The sequence below is a fragment of the Aedes aegypti genome, chromosome 1 (assembly GCF_002204515.2).
Source record: "Aedes aegypti strain LVP_AGWG chromosome 1, AaegL5.0 Primary Assembly, whole genome shotgun sequence".
Taxonomy (NCBI): Eukaryota; Metazoa; Arthropoda; class Insecta; order Diptera; family Culicidae; genus Aedes; species Aedes aegypti.
The window spans coordinates 175,943,954-175,962,876 of NC_035107.1; the positions used below are offsets into that span (position 1 = coordinate 175,943,954).

At 41.6% G+C, this 18,923-nt stretch overlaps 2 long non-coding RNA genes across 2 annotated transcripts; both read right to left on the reverse strand.

Moving 5' to 3' along the window:
- Positions 1 to 4,325: 4,325 nt before the first annotated feature.
- Positions 4,326 to 5,741, reverse strand: LOC110674557. Its single transcript, XR_002498983.1, has 3 exons — positions 4,962 to 5,741; positions 4,576 to 4,782; positions 4,326 to 4,500 (listed from the first exon to the last, which is right to left on the reverse strand). It is a non-coding gene; the product is annotated as an uncharacterized LOC110674557 (long non-coding RNA).
- An 8,484-nt stretch (positions 5,742 to 14,225) lies between these two features.
- On the reverse strand, positions 14,226 to 14,960 carry LOC110674558. The gene is made up of 3 exons (XR_002498984.1): positions 14,639 to 14,960; positions 14,505 to 14,581; positions 14,226 to 14,417 (listed from the first exon to the last, which is right to left on the reverse strand). It is a non-coding gene; the product is annotated as an uncharacterized LOC110674558 (long non-coding RNA).
- Positions 14,961 to 18,923: the final 3,963 nt, after the last annotated feature.

Consider the following 18,923-nt stretch of genomic DNA (forward strand, 5'->3'; position numbering starts at 1 on the left):
CCGTTGGTCCCGAGATGAACTAGCCCAGGGCTAAAAATCTCGTTAATAAAGTCAAACCAAACCAACTTTTTTATTCTTAAAAATAACGATACAAATAGATCTTAAATTTTACTGATCTGATCGTCTGTTGAAAATTCTGTAAGCATTTACGGTGTACTGTCAAAAAAAGAGAAATACAGCACGGTACGATATATTTAGTTTTGTACCAAAAAATTGCTTTTTAGCGAATCCACAGACATATTAATATTAGTTCAATTCGTTATATTGTTAAATACAACATAACTCTATTTCGGGACCACTGAAATACATATACAAAAAAGGGATCTTGAGTCAGTAATTCAGCCTGATAATTTCAATGATTTTGTTGCTTTTTTGAGGCTTTCTATGTTCAGAATAGGTACATTTAATTCGTGGTGAGTAATGCGTTTTTAAATGGTTCAATTCGTTTGAAACCTGTAATTGTTTAACATGTTGCCAAAATCGAACGGGTACTGTATTATTTTACCCAATCTTTACGAACGTACAGATCAGTACTGAATGTCTTCGATAACAAAAACAACTGTTATATGTACATGAAAATTCAACAAAAATTAAGATTTTCACTCCGTCCTTATGTTGAAGTTTATTTCAAATCAATGGATAGCATATCATAGTGTTATGTCAACTTTCTTTTTTATTTTATTTTTTTTTTTAAATCATTGCATCTGAACCAGTTTGAATTTCGTTTGTTCCCAAAAATAATTGAATTGTAAGCGTAATACATGGTACACGTTTCTTTTCCTTCTCTCAATAGTTAGCCACACTACAAACAAAGTAGATAGCATTACCTCTTTTAATGCAGTTCCGCAGCAATTCTCCCAGAAACATCTACATTACCACTCCCTAAGGGTCAACTAAGACCACCACAACTCTGCATCTTACAAATCGATTGGACAGAAACAACTGGCAGGTGCGGTGCACTATTCGAAATGCAAATCTCTTCACCATCTCTAACGAACGGGACAGCACACTATCTGGAGCTCTTATCCATAGCCTGGCATCGTACAAATGGGTAATATAAGTAAGAATAAGAAGCAGCTAAACCTTTGGTAGACTATTTCGATTTTCTTTGCAGCATCAAATGCGATCCCGAATATAACCGATAAAGATTCACCCAGAATTAGTTTTCGGTCGTTACAAGTGCCTCTCTGTGGTGAAGCTCTCCGTTCTTACTATCCAGCGCTGGGGTCCAAGCGGTTCTGTCTTCTGTTCTGCCCCCACCTGCCAGTTCCACCTGTTTGGTTCGCTTGAAGTTGAACAAGACATTCGAACAGGTGCCAGTCGGAATGGAAAATGTGGTTGCTGAAACCGAAGAAGTTCATTTCGAAATATGGAAAGCGAGTCGAGCGATAAATCTCATCGGGCCCAGAATGTATCGACAGAGATAAAAGTTATTTGCAATAATCCGTAAAACTTTGGTGGTACAATTGAACGTTTTGATTTTTTTTATGCTTTTTCTCATTTTCCCTTAGATACATAGACGAGCAGAGGAGAAACAGAACGGGGTTTCGTAGGTGCGCTATTCGGTAACCGCTTAGATTGGGACCGAAATATCTGGGATCGAAATTAAGACAGCTTATTGCAGAAAGCAGATAGGTTAATTGATATCGGTGAAAATGGGGTGGATTGTTTTCCATGCATTAGTTCAGCCGAAAAAAGCACTTCACTTTTCGCTTAATGCAATGATGACTCATGATTAGGTTTACCTGTTGGTATCTTTTGGGAGGAGGACATGTCTTTCTTTGATACTTTTTGAGCAAATGTTCTTCCGTCCTCCGTAGGGCTGATAACGTTCTCCTTTTATAATTGAGAAGATATAATGCTACATTCATTTGTGATAACATCCTAACTAACCATAAGCACTAATAAGGCAGCGTCCATTTATTGCGCAACGCTGAAATTGCAATTGCAGGGCCTGACACCAACCCCTTAGAATTACGGAACACCATTCCCCCTAAATGTTCGGAGGGCCATAATGCGCAGTTTAGCTAAGAGTCCTTCTCTGGTACTCGAATGGTGATCAGCCGTTCCTAACATGGAGTACAGACGCTTCAAGTTCGCAAAAGCATACCCTTCCCTTTCCGGTCAGCATACGACCAAAACTCCCACCAGGGTTGGTTAACCGACCTTCCCTAAGGTTGCTCGTACCCGGCCAGTACCGCGAGGAAACCGAGATATGAGTTGCTGGCCAGGACGCTAAGGACCACACTACTTACTTACTTATTTGGCTTTACATCAATTATCTTGATAAAGCCTCGCCAACAATAATTCGCCAATTCACTCGGTTCATGGCCGCTTCTCTCCATCCTCGACTGTGACCCACGCTCTCCAGGTCCTGGTGCACCTGGTCAATCCACCTAGCTCGCTGTGCTCCACGCCTTCTTGTTGCGACCGGATTCGTAGCGAACACCATCTTTACAGGGTTGTTGTCCGGCATTCTTGCAACATGCCCTGCCCAGCGTATCCTTCCAGCTTTAGCTGGTTCGCCGTAGAGTTGAGCGAGCTCGTGGTTCATCCTTCGCCGCCACACGCCGTTCTCCTGTACGCCGCCGAAGATCGTCCTTAGCACTCGGCGTTCGAAAACCCCAAGAGCTTGCAAGTCCTCCTCGAGCATAGTCCACGCCTCATGCCCATAGAGGACTACCGGTCTTATGAGCGTTTTGTACATCGTACATTTGGTGCGGGGGTGAATCTTTCTTGACCGCAGTTTCTTCTGGAGCCCATAGTAGGCACGACTTCCGCTGATGATGCGCCTTCGTATTTCCCGACTAACATTATTGTCAGCCGTCAACAAGGATCCGAGGTAGACGAACTCGTCCACCACCTCGAAGGTATCTCCGTCTATCGTAACACTGCTTCCTAGGCGGGTCCTGTCGCGCTCAGTTCCGCCAACCAGCATGTACTTTGTTTTCGACGCATTCACCATTAGCCCGACTCTTGTTGCTTCGCGTTTTAGGCGGGTGAACAAATCTGCCACCGTTTCAAATTTTCTCCCAATAATATCCATGTCGTCCGCGAAGCAAACAAATTGTCCGGATCTCGTGAAAATCGTGCCTCGACTGTTAAGTCCGGCTCTCCGCATAACACCTTCAAGCGCAATATTGAACAACAGGCACGAAAGTCCATCGCCCTGTCTTAGTCCCCGCCGAGACTCGAACGAACTGGAGTGTTCGCCCGAGATCTTCACGCAGTTTTGCACACCGTCCATCGTTGCTCTGATCAATCTAAGGACCACACAAAGGGGACTATTTTATTCCTTCTGGTACGCGAAGTACCAACAGAAGCCAAACTCAGCATTTACCAAGCAATAGGGTGCCGGTGCCATTAGTGGACTACCTAAGCTATAAAAATCATAACAAAATAACGAAAAGCCTTAACAGAGATCTCTTGGCGTCAACAGAAAGATTTCAACCTCTACTATATGGGAAAAATATAAAAAGAGTGATAAAACTAATTTTTCAACATAAAATCCCTTGAGCCACTATTGGTACACGTGTTCCAGTAGTTGCGCTAGTGCTCCAGTAGTAGACGTTCGAGAATGATACAAGGAAATTTAAACAAAATGGTAAATTTTTACATAGGTTTAACATTTTACCCTCGGAACAGCAATTAATATCTTTTGAATGAAGCATAAAGATCATCTCAAGGGCTTTTCTTCATTTTTATACATTCATTTTAAAAACTGCTTCCATCCGTTGATCCACTGAAAATAGCACATGTCGTTTTTATCGAAAAATATTCGTTTTATTCCATAGTCCAATCTACTGGTATATTACAACCATTGGTACCAGCACCCTATATGGTAAACTTATACATAAATAAATATCTGCTACTGCTACCCCGAACAACATAATGTAATATTTATTTTAAAGTACATTTTCACTCAATTTATGCCTCCACCTATTACTTTTCAGTGAATCGCAGAACACATTTGATTGCCTTTTCTCAAATACGTTGATCAGAAAGACCAATTCGAAGGGATTAGTTTTCAAACTCGAATAATTTATCGCACAGCTTCCCAGCAAGAAATTAAACTGTCATAGCAAGCGACACAGCCGAGAAATTAATATACCACTCAAAATTTCATCTTGCACCCTGTTCCCGTCGACAACCGGGGCAGGAAACATGTTTCAAAATTTTACATCCGGATACGGTCCCAACTCTTTAGATCCAATACGGCGACGAAAGGCCAAATGGCGAGCAAATTTATTTATGCCACCGACTGTAGCAAACGATGGCTAAGTTAAACGAGGCGAAGTAAAAATTTCACTTCTGATTATGGGAGATTCGATATCTTGCGACTAATCTAGTGTGGAAAATTAAATCAATTCGTATTATGCGATGCAGTTAGCAGAACAGGTAGCACAAATCCTATTTTGGAAAAGGGGGAAAGGTTTCAGGAAACACTAGTAGAACGGCTTCTTTGAGCTGAATCACATGCTCTTGCTGAAGTTTGCGATTCTGGAGAAAATAAAAACAAATTATTAATCACTTAAATTTAAACAGTTTATTTCAGTCTACTGGATGCGAAATTACCTTACATACAGTGTGACTCTTTAGGGTGATCCGAAATTTAAATTTGCCAATAATTCTGATGGCTCAGCCTGCAAATGGGTGCTAAGGACACTTGGCTTTTGTACGGTTTTTTCTATATTAATTCATATGTTTCGCTAATAACTTTGTCCACATAAATAATTTCGTAAACCCACGATGCAAGGTACAGCGACGATTTATCGTATAACCCTGAAAAGTGTTTCGGAAAGAAATCAGTTTTATGTAATAATACAAAAAGAACTACGATGAAGAGAAAACGATCATTGCAAATAAGCCCTTATAAAAATCAATGTCGTAATGATTTAAGCGATTATAATGAATTAATAATAAAATTTAAATTGTATATAAGAAAATAAAACGTCACTTACAACAGGGCCCTTCTTTTACTTGAATAAATGTTTGTTTCCAAAATCAACATTTGCAACACTGCGTCAATGACTGTAATATCGAAGCTCACCACATTGCTGGTAACAACAACTGTTGTTTCTGATCAACGGTGTATATCAAGCATTGGTGTTGATTTGTCGTTTGCTCGTTCGTCGGCTTTCATGGATAGCAATAACACTGTAGTTTTTCCCGTAGATGGTTCCCATTTTGTTCACACTTTGAGATCCTCCTCGTCCTAGACAAACATGCGAGACGAAGCACTAGGCAGGACGCAGCAAAAATGAAAATTGCTCTCAGACGCAATAAATTATTTATAGATCTGCATTAAATATGTATATGATTACACAGGTAACGGCAGCCGACAGTAGCACACAAATGAACGATAAAGATGAATTTATGGGTTTGAGCTATTTTGTGTATCGCATATAGACCACCACCGTCGTCATCATCATCATCGACGTCGTTGTTATAGTCCAGACCCAATTCGGAAGCGGAAGAAGGTTCATCGAAACCGACTAGTACGCAAAACCATAATCCATGGGCTCTTCTCCTGGTTGTTCTCGGATGGTGATGGGAAATTTGCTTTGTTTCTGGTGGCAGCAGCTTGGTCGATAGGTATCTGGGCACACAATTGTAGTAGGGGAACGTGGCTCAATATGGGTTAAAATGGATTGACTTGTTAGGTCACTTCTTGAAGGCTTCAATTTGTTTTCTTTGACAAACGGTGTTAATATATGTTAAACCAATCAGAATAAGTGTGATCCGAGTAGCCCAAGCACTGGAGATCAAATTGATAAAATTGGATTCCTAGATTATATCAGTTGCATTAAAACTTATTAACTACTGTGAGTTTATCAACTTATACCACATTTTTCATATAATAGTGAGTAAAACTAATGAAATTATAACTAGAAACTAATTATCATGCATTGAAGGTTGAAGATCTATATACAGTAGAAAGATTAATTGGGACGAAATCCAGAGCGAGGTTAGACTCAATGTGATTATTGATAATCAGCAATTGAATTTATATAAAACCAATTAAATAAACAGCTTTAAGCAACTGAGCTCGAGCTCGACTTAATCTGGAAAGACTCGAGGTCAAGAAAGCTCCAGCCGAGAGGATATAAAACTAGGGACTTCGGGAGCAAGAACGGAAAGTTGAACTCGTACGCATACAGAAGGAGGGAGAATTGGAACGCAGTAAGCTGGAAATACAGAGGGCCTACGAGGAAGAGAAGTTTCGCTTGATGGAGGAAGAGCTGGTAGAAACATGTAGACACTGCAGATAAAAGTCTACGTTCCCAGCAGAGCAGTAATAGTAAGGTACGACAGTGAAGGAGTCGAATGCAACTTGGAGAAGCCTGTCCGACGATGCAATCTCCTGCAGCGAATGAGGGCGATCGTGAAACAACGACCACCACAATAACGACTACTACGGCATCTAAGATACAGTCTACCGTGCTACCCGCAGCTGGTAGTGGAGCTATCAATCAGCATCCGGTCGGTGTGACGAGTATTGCAACTGGAGCAGTACTCAAGCATCAACTGAACAGCGCACCCACAGGCGAAACGGTAAAGTCTATTCCACCCCCACCTGTGGCTCCGGTAAGTGCAACGCACTTGAAGAGTTCTGGGGCTGATAAGTCACTTAGTACTATAGTTGTACCAGCTACAGGTAGTAACAGTATAAGGACTAGATTGCCAGGTCAACATAGCATTGTAACTAGTAGACCAGAGCAGGTGTTACTCCAAGCAATATCAAATATGTCCCTCTGATTCCCGGTTCACAATCCCAATCATTACTTACCCACGGCTGGAGAACCACGTTTTCTTCTCAAGCTCTTTGTAAGGAAGACTCATTCCGACCTTTGCTGGATAGTAGGGATTCTGTGGCAAGAGTCAATGCCCGGTAGCGCGATCGAACGACAAAAGCCTACGCGAATGATGTTTGAAAAAGGTGTTTGTGAATCAGCAATTGGTGCGTCGCAGCCAACTCAAGTCAGTCCGGCTGGATCATATATGGTGGACATTCGATCGCAGCCGAGTAATCCTGCAGAACGAATAGGGAGCGAAACGTCTGTAGTGTTCCCAGTTCAGTGTCCTACACACCGATGAGCAACATGCCAACCGGAAACAGTTTCGTTTTCCAGCAGCCATGCCAGAATGCAACTACTGTATTGACATTCTTCTTTAATAGTCACCGTGGATTTCAAGGTCAAACTGGCCAAGTAAACGGCCCCTCTTCAACTCAGTTGGCTGCCAGGCAAGTTATGCCCAGGGATTAAAGATGTACCGTAAAACGGGGTAACTTTGATAGTTTTTTCGAAGAAAACTTGAATATTTATGCATGCTGTTTCAAAGAATAATAATTTATATTTTTTAAATAAGTACTGGCATCCTAGCTATCGATTGCAGTTGATAGATTTCCAAAAGATTTATTATGAATGGATATATAATTTTTCATATAATCGAAAGTTGGTTTTCTGTTTTGGGGTAACTTTGATAATGGAGTATGAATCGCACAAAATTGAATGAATAACGAACATTTGTAGGGCATTGCATACCTCTAGGCGTTTAACGTTATATGGAAATTTCTGACTTAGATTACAAAAATGGTGCCAGTTTGTGGAAATGCTATTCGCTAAGAGATTTGAGACCGTATTCAAGTTCTATGATAACTAGGCTGTCAAAGATAAGTGGCCAACTATTCAAAACTACATCAAATAGTGATCGTAGAACAGATTGTTTGTAACCGTTTCGAAAATGCTAAAATTGTGTCAATTTTTGATATTCGTATAAAAAGCCTCAAGTGCTTTTGATTCCAATGAAAACAGCTTTGACATGAAGTGTCATACTAATACTCTTTACTTTTGCATTTGATTTGCTTAACTGATTTACAGAAACTTCGTTATTTCGTTTAATATGTTGTGGGTCTCGCACTATCAAAGTTACCCGCATTATCAAAGTTACCCCGTTTTACGGTACCTGATTTATGTAGATTAGAGTGTCGTCCATTTCCCGGCTATTTTGCTCGTCCCGGTATTTGGGACAAAAATCTATGCTTGCCCTAGGAAATCCCGGGATCCCGGAATTTATCAAATTTTCAATAAAACTAGCATTTCGGTTGAAATGGGAGTACAAATTTAACAATACATTTTTTTTTCAATTAAATAAACAGATAATGTAACTTTTCAAAATAATATGTTGATTATAGCAAATCACATTTCAGATAAGACTTTCTTTTTCTGATGAAGTATCCAACAAAAATCAAAACTTAGCTTGACTATTTACGGGTTTGCTATGTTTTTTTTTCAAATTCATTATAACACTTATGAATGGAAGTATGATAAAAACTTAAGTTATAATTTTAAAGCAATTTGCTTCAAACATTCGAAAAGTCATAAAAACTCTAGAATGAAAAAAAACGATTAAAGATTATTAAAGGTATTGTAGATCATGCTAAAAGTTAATTACTAAAAATTATTGACTGAAGTTTACTGCCGTGAATTGTAAATCAGTCCCATCTGCATTTTGGTCAAAATTGAGTTGACATAAGGAAGCAGCGTTGCCGGAAGAAGGAGAGCTCACCAAAGCCCCTCTTGAGGACTGCTGGAGTAGTCTCAAAGCAGCGGAAGGTGCCATTGGGTTCGTGGAAGCATATCGACGAGGAGTGTCAGACGATTTTGGACGAGAAGAATACAGCGCGGGCGATGATGCTGCAGCAAGGCACCCGTCAAAACGTGGAAAGATACAAACAGAAGCGAAGACAGCAAACCCATCTATTTCGGGATAAAAAGCGCCGCCTGGAAGAGTTGGAATGTGAAGAGATGGAGCAGCTGTATCGTTCTCAAGAAACACGAAAGTTCTACAAGAAACTAAATGCATCCCGCAAAGGCTTTGTGCCGCGAGCTGAAATGTGCCGGGATAAGGATGGAGGTTTCTTGACGGACGAACGTGAGGTGATTGAAAGGTGGAAGCAGCACTACGATGAACACCTAAACGGCGCAGAGGAGGAAGATCAAGACAGCATGAGGAATGGCTTCATCATTACGGCGGATGAGGGAGACGTGCCAACTCCCACAATAGGTGAAGTTAAGGATGCTATCAAACAGCTCAAGAACAACAAAGCAGCTGGAAAGGATGGCATTGGAGCGGAACTTATTAAAATGGGCCCGGACAGGTTGGCCACTTGTCTGCACCGATTGATAGCCAGGATCTGGGATACAGAACAGCTACCGGAGGAGTGGAAAGAGAGAATGATATACCGTAAAACGGGGTAACTTTGATAGTTTTTTCGAAGAAAACTTGAATATTTATGCATGCTGTTTCAAAGAATTATAATTTATATTTTTTAAACAAGTACTGGCATCCTAGCTATCGATTGCAGTCGATAGATTGCCAAAAGATTTATTCTGAATGGATATATAATTTTTCATATGATCGAAAGTAGGTTTTCTGTTCTGGGGTAACTTTGATAATGGAGTATGAATCAAACAAAATTGAATGAATAATGTGCATTTGTAGGGCATTGCATACCTCTAGGCGTTTAACGTTATATGGAAATTTCTGACTTAGATTACAAAAATGGTCCCAGTTTGTGAAAATGATTTTCGCTAAAAGATTTGAGACCGTATTCAAGCTCTATGATAACTAGGCTATCAAAAATAAGTGGCCAACTATTCAAAACTACATCAAATAGTGATCGTAGAACAGATTGTTTGTAAGCGTTTCGAAAATGCGAAAATTGTGTAAATTTTTAATATTCGTATAAAAAGCCTCAAATGTTCTAGATTCAAATGAAAACCGCTCTTACATGAAGTGTCATACCAATATTCTTTAGTTTTGCATTCGTTTCGCTTAACTGATTAACAGAAATTATGATATTTCGTTAAGTATGTGGTGGGTTACGCACTATCAAAGTTACCCGCATTATCAAAGATACCCCGTTTTACGGTACTGCCCATAACTGCATATTTGTAACATTCGACAAAAGTAGGCATTGAGTAAATGGGATACCAAGTTTGCAATTTATTGCAGTATGGGAGGGAACTGATATTTCAAAAAATCACTAAAAATTCAAAAGTGCTTATTTGAGACTGAAATTTTGTACAACTCATATCGCTTATTGGGTGAATAGTCAGAAAATAATTCTGATAGAAATTTCATTGCCACTGCATTACCAGGCTCATGTATAATCTCAATGTAACTGTTATGCGGTTACAATTGCCAATGTGACAAAACAACTTGGTATTTTTTTTCGAATTTTCTAGAACAATCTCACAGATATTAGTAAGTTGATCGAAAGTATTTGTCATTTGATGACTCTCCCCAGTATTAACTCGAAATTGTCATAAATGTCGAATGTGACTGTTATGCAGTTATGGGCAGTATACCCAATATACAAAAAGGGTGACAAGTTAGAATGTGAGAACTATCGAGCGACCACCATTCTTAATGCAGCCTGTAAAGTGCTTTCCCAGATCATCTTCCGCCGTCTATCGCCACTGGCAAGCAGATTTGTGGGAAGTTATCAAGCCGGTTTTGTGGACGGGCGATCGACGACAGACCAAATCTTTATGTTGCGGCAGATCCTCCAAAAGTGTCGCGAATATCAAGTCCCTACGCACCACCTATTCATCGATTTCAAAGCGGCCTATGATACCATCGACCGCAAAGAGCTATGGAAGATTATGGACGAGAATGGTTTTCCCGGGAAACTGACTAGACTGATCAAAGCAACGATGGATAGTGTACAGTGCTGTGTGAAGATATCGGGTGCATTATCGGACCCGTTTGAAACACGCCAAGGACTTCGACAAGGCGATGGTCTTTCCTGCCTCCTGTTCAATATTGCGCTAGAAGGCGTTATGAAACGGGCGGGCTTCAACATGTGGGGCACGATCTTCAATAAATCCAGCCGGTTCATTTGTTTCGCTGACGACGTGGACATTGTCGGAAGAACGTTCCAGGTGGTTGCTGAACAGTATACCAAGCTGAAACGTGAAGCAGATCGTGTTGGATTGAAGGTAAATACTTAGAAATGGTCGGGTCTCGGATTTTGAAACCCGAAACCCGACCCGAATCCGAACCCGACGGGTTCGGGTCGGGTTCGGGTTTGAAAATTTAAAAATTTTCGTGTTCGGGTTCGGGTCGGGTTTGAAAGCTACAATATCATCGGGTACGAGTCGGGTTCGGGCTTGAAAAAAGTCAGGTTTAATCGGGTTTGACTCGGGTTTAGTGAGCATTGTGAACATAGCAACAACCTGAAAGCTTCCCTATGCATTAGAAACGATGAATTTATCATCTTTTCGAACTCGGGTTTAATTCGGGTTTTTCTTAGAAAACTTTTTCGGGTTTCGGGTGGGGTTCGGGTTTGAACTGCGGAAATTTTTCGGGTTCGGGTCGGGTCCGAGTTTGCAGAAATAAAATAAGTCGGGTACGGGTCGGGTTCGGGTTTGAAAAATGTGAAACCCGACCATCTCTAGTAAATACGTCGAAGACGAAATATCTGCTGGCTGGAGGAACCGAGCGCGATAGAGCTCGCATAGGCAGACGCGTGACGATCGACGGGGATGAGTTCGAGGTGGTGGACGAATTTGTCTACCTCGGATCATTGATAACGTCGGATAACAACTGCAGCAGAGAAATTCGAAGACGTATCATTGCCGGAAGTCGTGCTTACTATGGACTCCACAAGACCTTGCGGTCTCGTAAACTTCATTTCCGTACTAAGTGTACCATGTACAAGACGCTAATAAGACAGGTAGTCCTCTACGGGCATGAGATGTGGACAATGCTCGAAGAGGACCTGCAAGCGCTAGGAGTTTTTGAACGACATGTGCTTAGGACGATCTTCGGCGAAGTATGTGAGAACGGCGTATGGAGAAGAAGGATGAACCACGAGCTTGCGCAACTCTACGGTGAACCCAGTATCACGAAAGTCGCCAAAGCTGGAAGGGTACGATGGGCGGGACACGTTGTGAGAATGCCGGACAACAACCCCGCAAAAATGGTGTTCAACTCAAATCCGGCCGGTACAAGACAAAGGGGAGCGCAACGAGCTAGGTGGTTTGACCAAGTGGAGCAGGATCTTGGAAGTGTGGGGCGATCGAGAAATTGCAGGTTAGCAGCCATGGACCGAGTTAGTTGGCGTAACATTGTGGCGCAGGTCATGTCTTGAAGGACGTAGAGCCAGCAAAAGTAAAGTAAGTAAGTTGTCATTATATCTTCTAATGATCTTTCAGCTGCACTAACGAGAAATAACTTTTTGTTTGGTAAAATTAGGAAAAAAACACCAAGTCGAATTGTCTCATAATTAAGAGTAATCGCATGTCAGTCCCACTGCAGATTTTCTCATCATGCAACACAAAATCGAGTCATCGTTATTTAGTCATATTTATATTTTTCTTGGGAAGGTAACGGAGTGAAAATAAAATTAATAAAGGTTCATTGAGATCGAAACATATTCCAATCTCCTGGAATTTTTTGAATATTTATATAGAAAATTAGATTGAAAACTTCTCAGACAATTTTCTCAATGCCTTCGTTCTACAGATGCTACTGACTTGGTGTACTTTCAAATAGGCTTATAAAAACAGCTAACTTTAAAAAAGAATTAAAACTTTGCAACTAGACAAATAAAAATATGTGTTTCTTACTTGGTATTTTTTTCTGTTTTTCATTATGCTCTTCTACTTTATCAAAGGCGTTGATAAAGCTAGGTATTTTCAATTGATGTCCTACAGAGTGTCAAGATGCACCTGTTGTACGTGGAATAAGGTCAAATTACTCCAGGACGTCAATATAGCATGAAAATTTCGATTATTTTCTACAGGGCGTTGAGATATTCCAGATCTCGCAAAGATCTATGTAGAATAAAATCATGCTCGACTTGTACCCTTACTCACGTTTTCAAAGGCACTAAACTGGAGAAATAGTTGGCAAACATTTCTGATCTTCTTATTTTAAGCTTTCTGTTAGTGCACAAAGCCAAAATAAAAAGTGTACTGTTGTTGGGTGCTTTCATCGCGAGATTTGTGCCTTGTGAAATTTTAGTGCAATCTTAGAAGTTGATTCCAAGCTGTTCCACCTTAAGGTGCATCTGATCTATGTGAAACTATATCAAATTACTGCACGGTGTTGATAAAACTTGGAATTTTCAATTGATGTCCTACAGAGCGTTGAGATGAACCTGATCTACACAGGGCAAAGTCAAAACCCTCCAGAGCGTTTATACAGCTCGAAAGTTTTGATCGATTTTCTACAAGGCATAAAGATGCTCCAGATCTCACAAAGACATGTGTAGAATATAGTCAAATTAGTCGAGAACGTTGAAACAATTTGAAAATTTCGATTGATGTCCTACCGTTTTGATTCGAATCCCGGACAGCTTCAACTTCCGGACACTCTACTTTGTATGGGAAAGATTTCACTCGAAATGTTTCAAAATGGGCCGTCAAAAAGTTCCCAATTTGATAAATGATTTTTATAACCATTTTACATAGCAATCCATGAAAATTTACAATGTTCAACTAGTTTTGACGTCTCTCTAACGGATTAGTGCATTTAGTTAATGATTCGACTATTCTAATTATGTTTTTCATGAGCTGTCCGGAATTCTAATCAATGTGTCCGAAATATGAAGGAAAAGTGTGGTTGTGTCCGCAATAAAAATCATGAAGAGGCCGAACATTTTTGTTGATTAAAGTGAATTAAAGCTGTGGAATCCAAATTTTTACCCAGCATTTGAAATTTAAGTGTTTGCAAGGCCTGATTACGCTAAAGTTGAATTGGGAACGATTCAATTTATATATGTTTCGATTAGTTGAAGTTCACTGAAGCCTTAAGTGTCCGTAATATGAATCAAAACGGTACAAAGCAACAAGATGCGCCTGATATACATCTTCTTCTTCTTCTTTCTGGCGTTACGTCCCAACTGGGACAAAACCTGCTTCTCAGTTTAGTGTTCTTATGAGCACTTTCACAATTATTAACTGAGAGCTTGTCACCTCCCCAAAAGAAGGACGCATGAGACGGAGACAAAATAGGTGGTAAGAAAGGGCTGGTGGTACTGATCCCCAAGCACGTACTTAAACAGCCTAAAATTGGTTCAAACTAGCGGAACCATTGACGAAAATGAATCGAGTCCATCCATAATGAAATAAAAGCATACGCTTCACATGCAAATAAAAAGATTGGAGTATTTTAGTACGTACGTTTAATTTCAGCTTAACCTACGACTACCCTACTATGTTAGTGTGCATGGACGTCAGTGTCGAGTGTATCCCGCGGCGATTGGTGGACAGCATGCTTGCCCGGACAGAAGCAAATTCACCGGCGACGTGCCAGCTACTCCAACACTAGCACACCGATCCATGATCGTGCTAGGACACCGTCCCGCCCTGGCGCATAAGTGTTGGTTATGATAGAGAGACCTTAATAGGGAGGAAATCATCGAACACTTAGTTTCGCGGCACAAAAGAACAGCTCAGTTTGGGATTGCTTTGGATTTTCGCGCTTACCGATCTCATTGTAACCTCCTCATCTATTCCATTGTCGCTCTACCGAGCAGCAAGTTCAGAAAAGTGGACATCTGTGGCTATACAAAAGGCTGGGTATTAGCAAGATGTTGTTCTGGCAACTTTTACTACCGTACCTTTTTTCTGAGCCACTTAAAATTCACAGTTGTACCACTTCACACACCGTGACTTTTGTCTTGAAATTATATTCTGTATTGGTCAGGCTAATCAAAGAGTGCACTCCACTAAACTTTCCCATCTGCCTGCTTGACAGTTAACCGAGAACTAATGTTCTAGCTCAATCGAGCTCCACTTCTACCTCTCGATATCGATCTGCTGAGATCTCAATCTCTTATCATCTGTGGGTGGTGATAAGAGCCGATGATCAGTGGAGAGTGAGATCCTCGATTCTGGGAGTAGAGGGGCATACATGAGGGTTCCTGATATATGTTTATGGTGCTTATTGGTAAGCTATCCATCTCGTGTTGGGCTGTTGAAGCACGGGATTCTCTCCATATTGGGAGATTGCGAACATGTGTTGCATGGGACTTACAGCTGGATGTAGAGTGTGTGTTCTGTTGTTCTGTTGTGGTGAGTTTTGTGTATTCTACATGGTAAGAAAGACCTATGCCTTCATTTCATACGGCGACAGTGGGGAGCTTTGATTCCCTCGTGAGGCCGTTGGTTGTGAGCAGGTTACAAGCAAGCTTCCTTCGCCAATTGACCATTTTTGCATTTGTATATCGTGTTGCAGGTACGATGATACTCTACGCCCTGGGAGCCGAGAATGTTTCCAAGCCGAAAAGATTCTCGACTCGTGGGATTCGAACCCATGACCCTCAGCTTGGTCTTGCTGAATAGCGTTTACCGCTACGGCTATCTGGGCCCCTGATATACATAATAAGGTCAAATAACTACAAGGCGTTGATACAGATAAGAAATTACGATTGATTTTCTACATGGCATAAAGATGCTCCCAAGCTCGCAAAGATCTGTGTGGAATAACGTCAAACTATTCCAGGGACGTTGATACAGCTTGAACGATTGATGTTATACAGGGCGTTGAGTTGCACCTGATCTACATAGAGCAAATTCAAAATACTCCAGGGCATTGATACAACTAGGAATTGATGTCTTCAGACCGATAAGATGCACCTGATCAACAAAGTTAAATAATTCAGGTCGACGATACAGCTTGAATTCTCAACTTAGGCCCCAAAGGGCGTTAAAAAATCAGAGAAAAGCTTCTTAGTCGTCGACTAAGCGCGACTAAGCAAGATGACAAAGCTGAATGTTTCGTGGCGTGGACGGCGCACAACAGCAACAGGTAGTGGATCACAGGGCTGAAATCGAAATCTGGAAACGAAGTTCACTCTTGGAATCTTGAGCGATTTCACTACGCTCGATTAGCAGTAGCTCTTCGGATCAGCAACTCTTGGGGCTTCTGGTATTTTGTTCCTAACGGGATCCCAGACAACCAAAATGCACGTATAACGAAATCACCTGGAGGCTTTGTATGTGCAAAATTTCACTTATAAGATGTCGCGAGAAGGCCTTCTACGTACAAAAGTGGAGGCGATATGCGTGCATATATTATGTGATGAAAAATAACATATATTGCGAGTGTATAAATATTCTACCGAACTAACCTGTAATCTTATGCGACTTAACTTTTGATAATAAATGTTGATTTGACAGCTGCTACGGATTGATACGACTTACTTTGTACGAGTGTGCGGGACGACGCAAAATGTACAAATGAACTGAGAAAAAAGTGTGTTATGCGAGGAAACTCATCAATCTGACGAGTTTATCCACGGTGTTTTGCGAGTTTGATGTAATTAGTATGAATAAACGAGTTATAACGTGAACTTTCATGCGATTTCTGGTTGTCTGGGGATTGCTTCGGGCCCACCGATCACCACCAGACGCTGGATTGCTAGCTCGGAAGTGGAAATGGAATGAAACTGAATCCAACAAAGGAAGCATGTTTTATACCGTTTTTTGTTACCCCTTGTGATAATATTCGTAATTGAAGTGTTCCCATAACATATGGCAAATCAAAGATGTTGTTTGAAATGCCACTCTATTTTACAATCGTTGTGAAATATTGAGCACTCACCCCGATGGCACTGCAGCAGCGTCCGCGAATACAGTCTCAAATTGTCGTGTCATCAATTAATCATGACAAATTAAATTTTGAATGGAGCAGTGAGATTGATTAAGGAATATAAGATGTAATAAAGTAGGAAATATTATTATTTTAATTCTTTTCCGTCAAGCGAATGCTGTGTCTGGAGCGGCACATGGCGAAAGATCCAGTCATAGGTGAAAGCGTTAAGAAACTGATAGTAGAATACCAGGTAAAGGGGTATATCCACCAAACGACAGAAGCAGAATTGAATAAAGTGGATCCTAGAAGAATTTGGTATCTCCCTCTAGGGGAAACCGGGGAAGATTCGAATATTTTGCGATGTAGCTACTACTGTCAGGGGTGTTAAATGTCATAAATTTCACGTGACTTTGACATTTGAAAATTTCTAATATCATCGCTCCTAGTGGAAAAAGTCATCGGAAAATGTTTTTCCCGGTGACCTTTTCTGAATTACCATCGGTTGCCAATATTTGCTGATGCGATATTTTGTATGCGAAAGAGCTACAAGCATTTTAATTTTTCCAAAATTTTCACATTTAACAGCACTGGCTACTGTGGACGAAGTGTATTTGAAATCCATGCTTTTTAACCGGCCAGCTTTTCTCAGCTCGCTGCCTGCTGTTTTATTCGGATTTAGAGAAAAACGTTATGCTATCTGTGCTGACATTCTGGAGAGGTTTCACCTGATCCTGAATCAAGAGGACCACTCTAACTGTTGAGGATCGAAAGAAAACGTTGCAGATGATGCTACGAAGTGGGGTATTGGACCAAGCTTCTCCTCTACTGGCCGATGGTTTCTAGGATCCGATTTTTTGTATCGTTCGGAAGGTCAATGGCCGGTAGACAAACAGGTCAAATACGAAACATCAGAAAAGATCTGGGTATGCCTGATACACCAGCGCGACTGAAACAACCGGATGTCGCCAATGCGTACGCGCAGCATCTTGAGACAGCATTGCCGGATGAGGGCGAGTTCGATAGTGCCCCTCTTGAGGACTGCTGGAGGACAGTCAAAGAAGCCATTAACGACGCTGCCGGAAGCATTGTCGGATATGTGGAACGGAGTTCAAGAAATGATTGGTTCGACGAGGAGTGCCAGGAGGTTTTAGAGGAGAAGAATGCAGTGCGGGCTGCAATGCTGTAGCATGGTACACGGCAAAACATGGAACGATACAGACTGAAGCGGAAACAGCAAACCCGCTTATTCCGGGACAAAAAGCACCGCCTGGAAGAGGTGGAATTCCAAGAAATGGAGTTGCTGTACCGTTTTCAAGAAACGCGGAAGTTGTATCAGAAACTCAACCCATCCCGCAAAGGATTTGTGCCGCGAGCTGAAATGTGCCGGGATAAGAATGGGAGCATCTTGACGGACGGACGCAAGGTTATCGAAAGGTGGAAGCAGCACTACGATCAACACCTGAATGGCGCAGAGAACACAGGCACAGAAGGTAAGGACAGCGAAAGCGATGGCTACGTCAGCACAGCAGACAGTGGAAACCAACCAGCTCCCACGATGGGGGAAGTTAAGGAAGCTTAAGAACAACAAGGCCGCTGGCAAGGATGGTATCGGAGCCGAACTCATCAAGATGGGCCCGGACAGGTTGGCCGCTTATCTGCATCGGCTGATAGTCAGAATCTGGGAAACGGAACAGCTACCGGAGGAGTGGAAGCAAGGCGTTAAATGCCCTATCTACAAAAAGGGCGATAAACTGGAGAGTGAAAATTGTCATGCGATCGCTATCCCAAACGCCGCCTACAAAGTGCTATCCCAGATTCCCTTCCGTCGTCTATCAGTTATCAAGCAGGTTTCATCAACGGCCGCTCGACAACGGACCAGATCTTTTCCGTGCGGCAAATCCTCCATAAATGCCGCGAGTACCAGGTCCTTACGCACCATCTGTGCATCGATTTCAAGGTGGCATACGACAGTATTGACCGTGTAGAGCTATGGACGATCATGGACGAGAACAGCTTTCCCGGGAAGCTCACAAGATTGATTAGAGCAACGATGGACGGTGTACAAAACTGCGTGAAGATCTCGGGTGAACACTCCAGTTCGTTCGAGTCTCGGCGGAGACTACGACAGGGCAATGGACTTTCGTGCCTGTTGTTCAATATTGCGCTTGAAGGTATCATGCGGAGAGCCGGACTTAACAGTCAAGGCACGGTTTTCACGAGATCCGGACAATTTGTTTGCTTCACGGACGACATATTATTATTGGGAGAAAACTTGAAACGGTGGCAGATTTGTTCACCCGCCATAAACG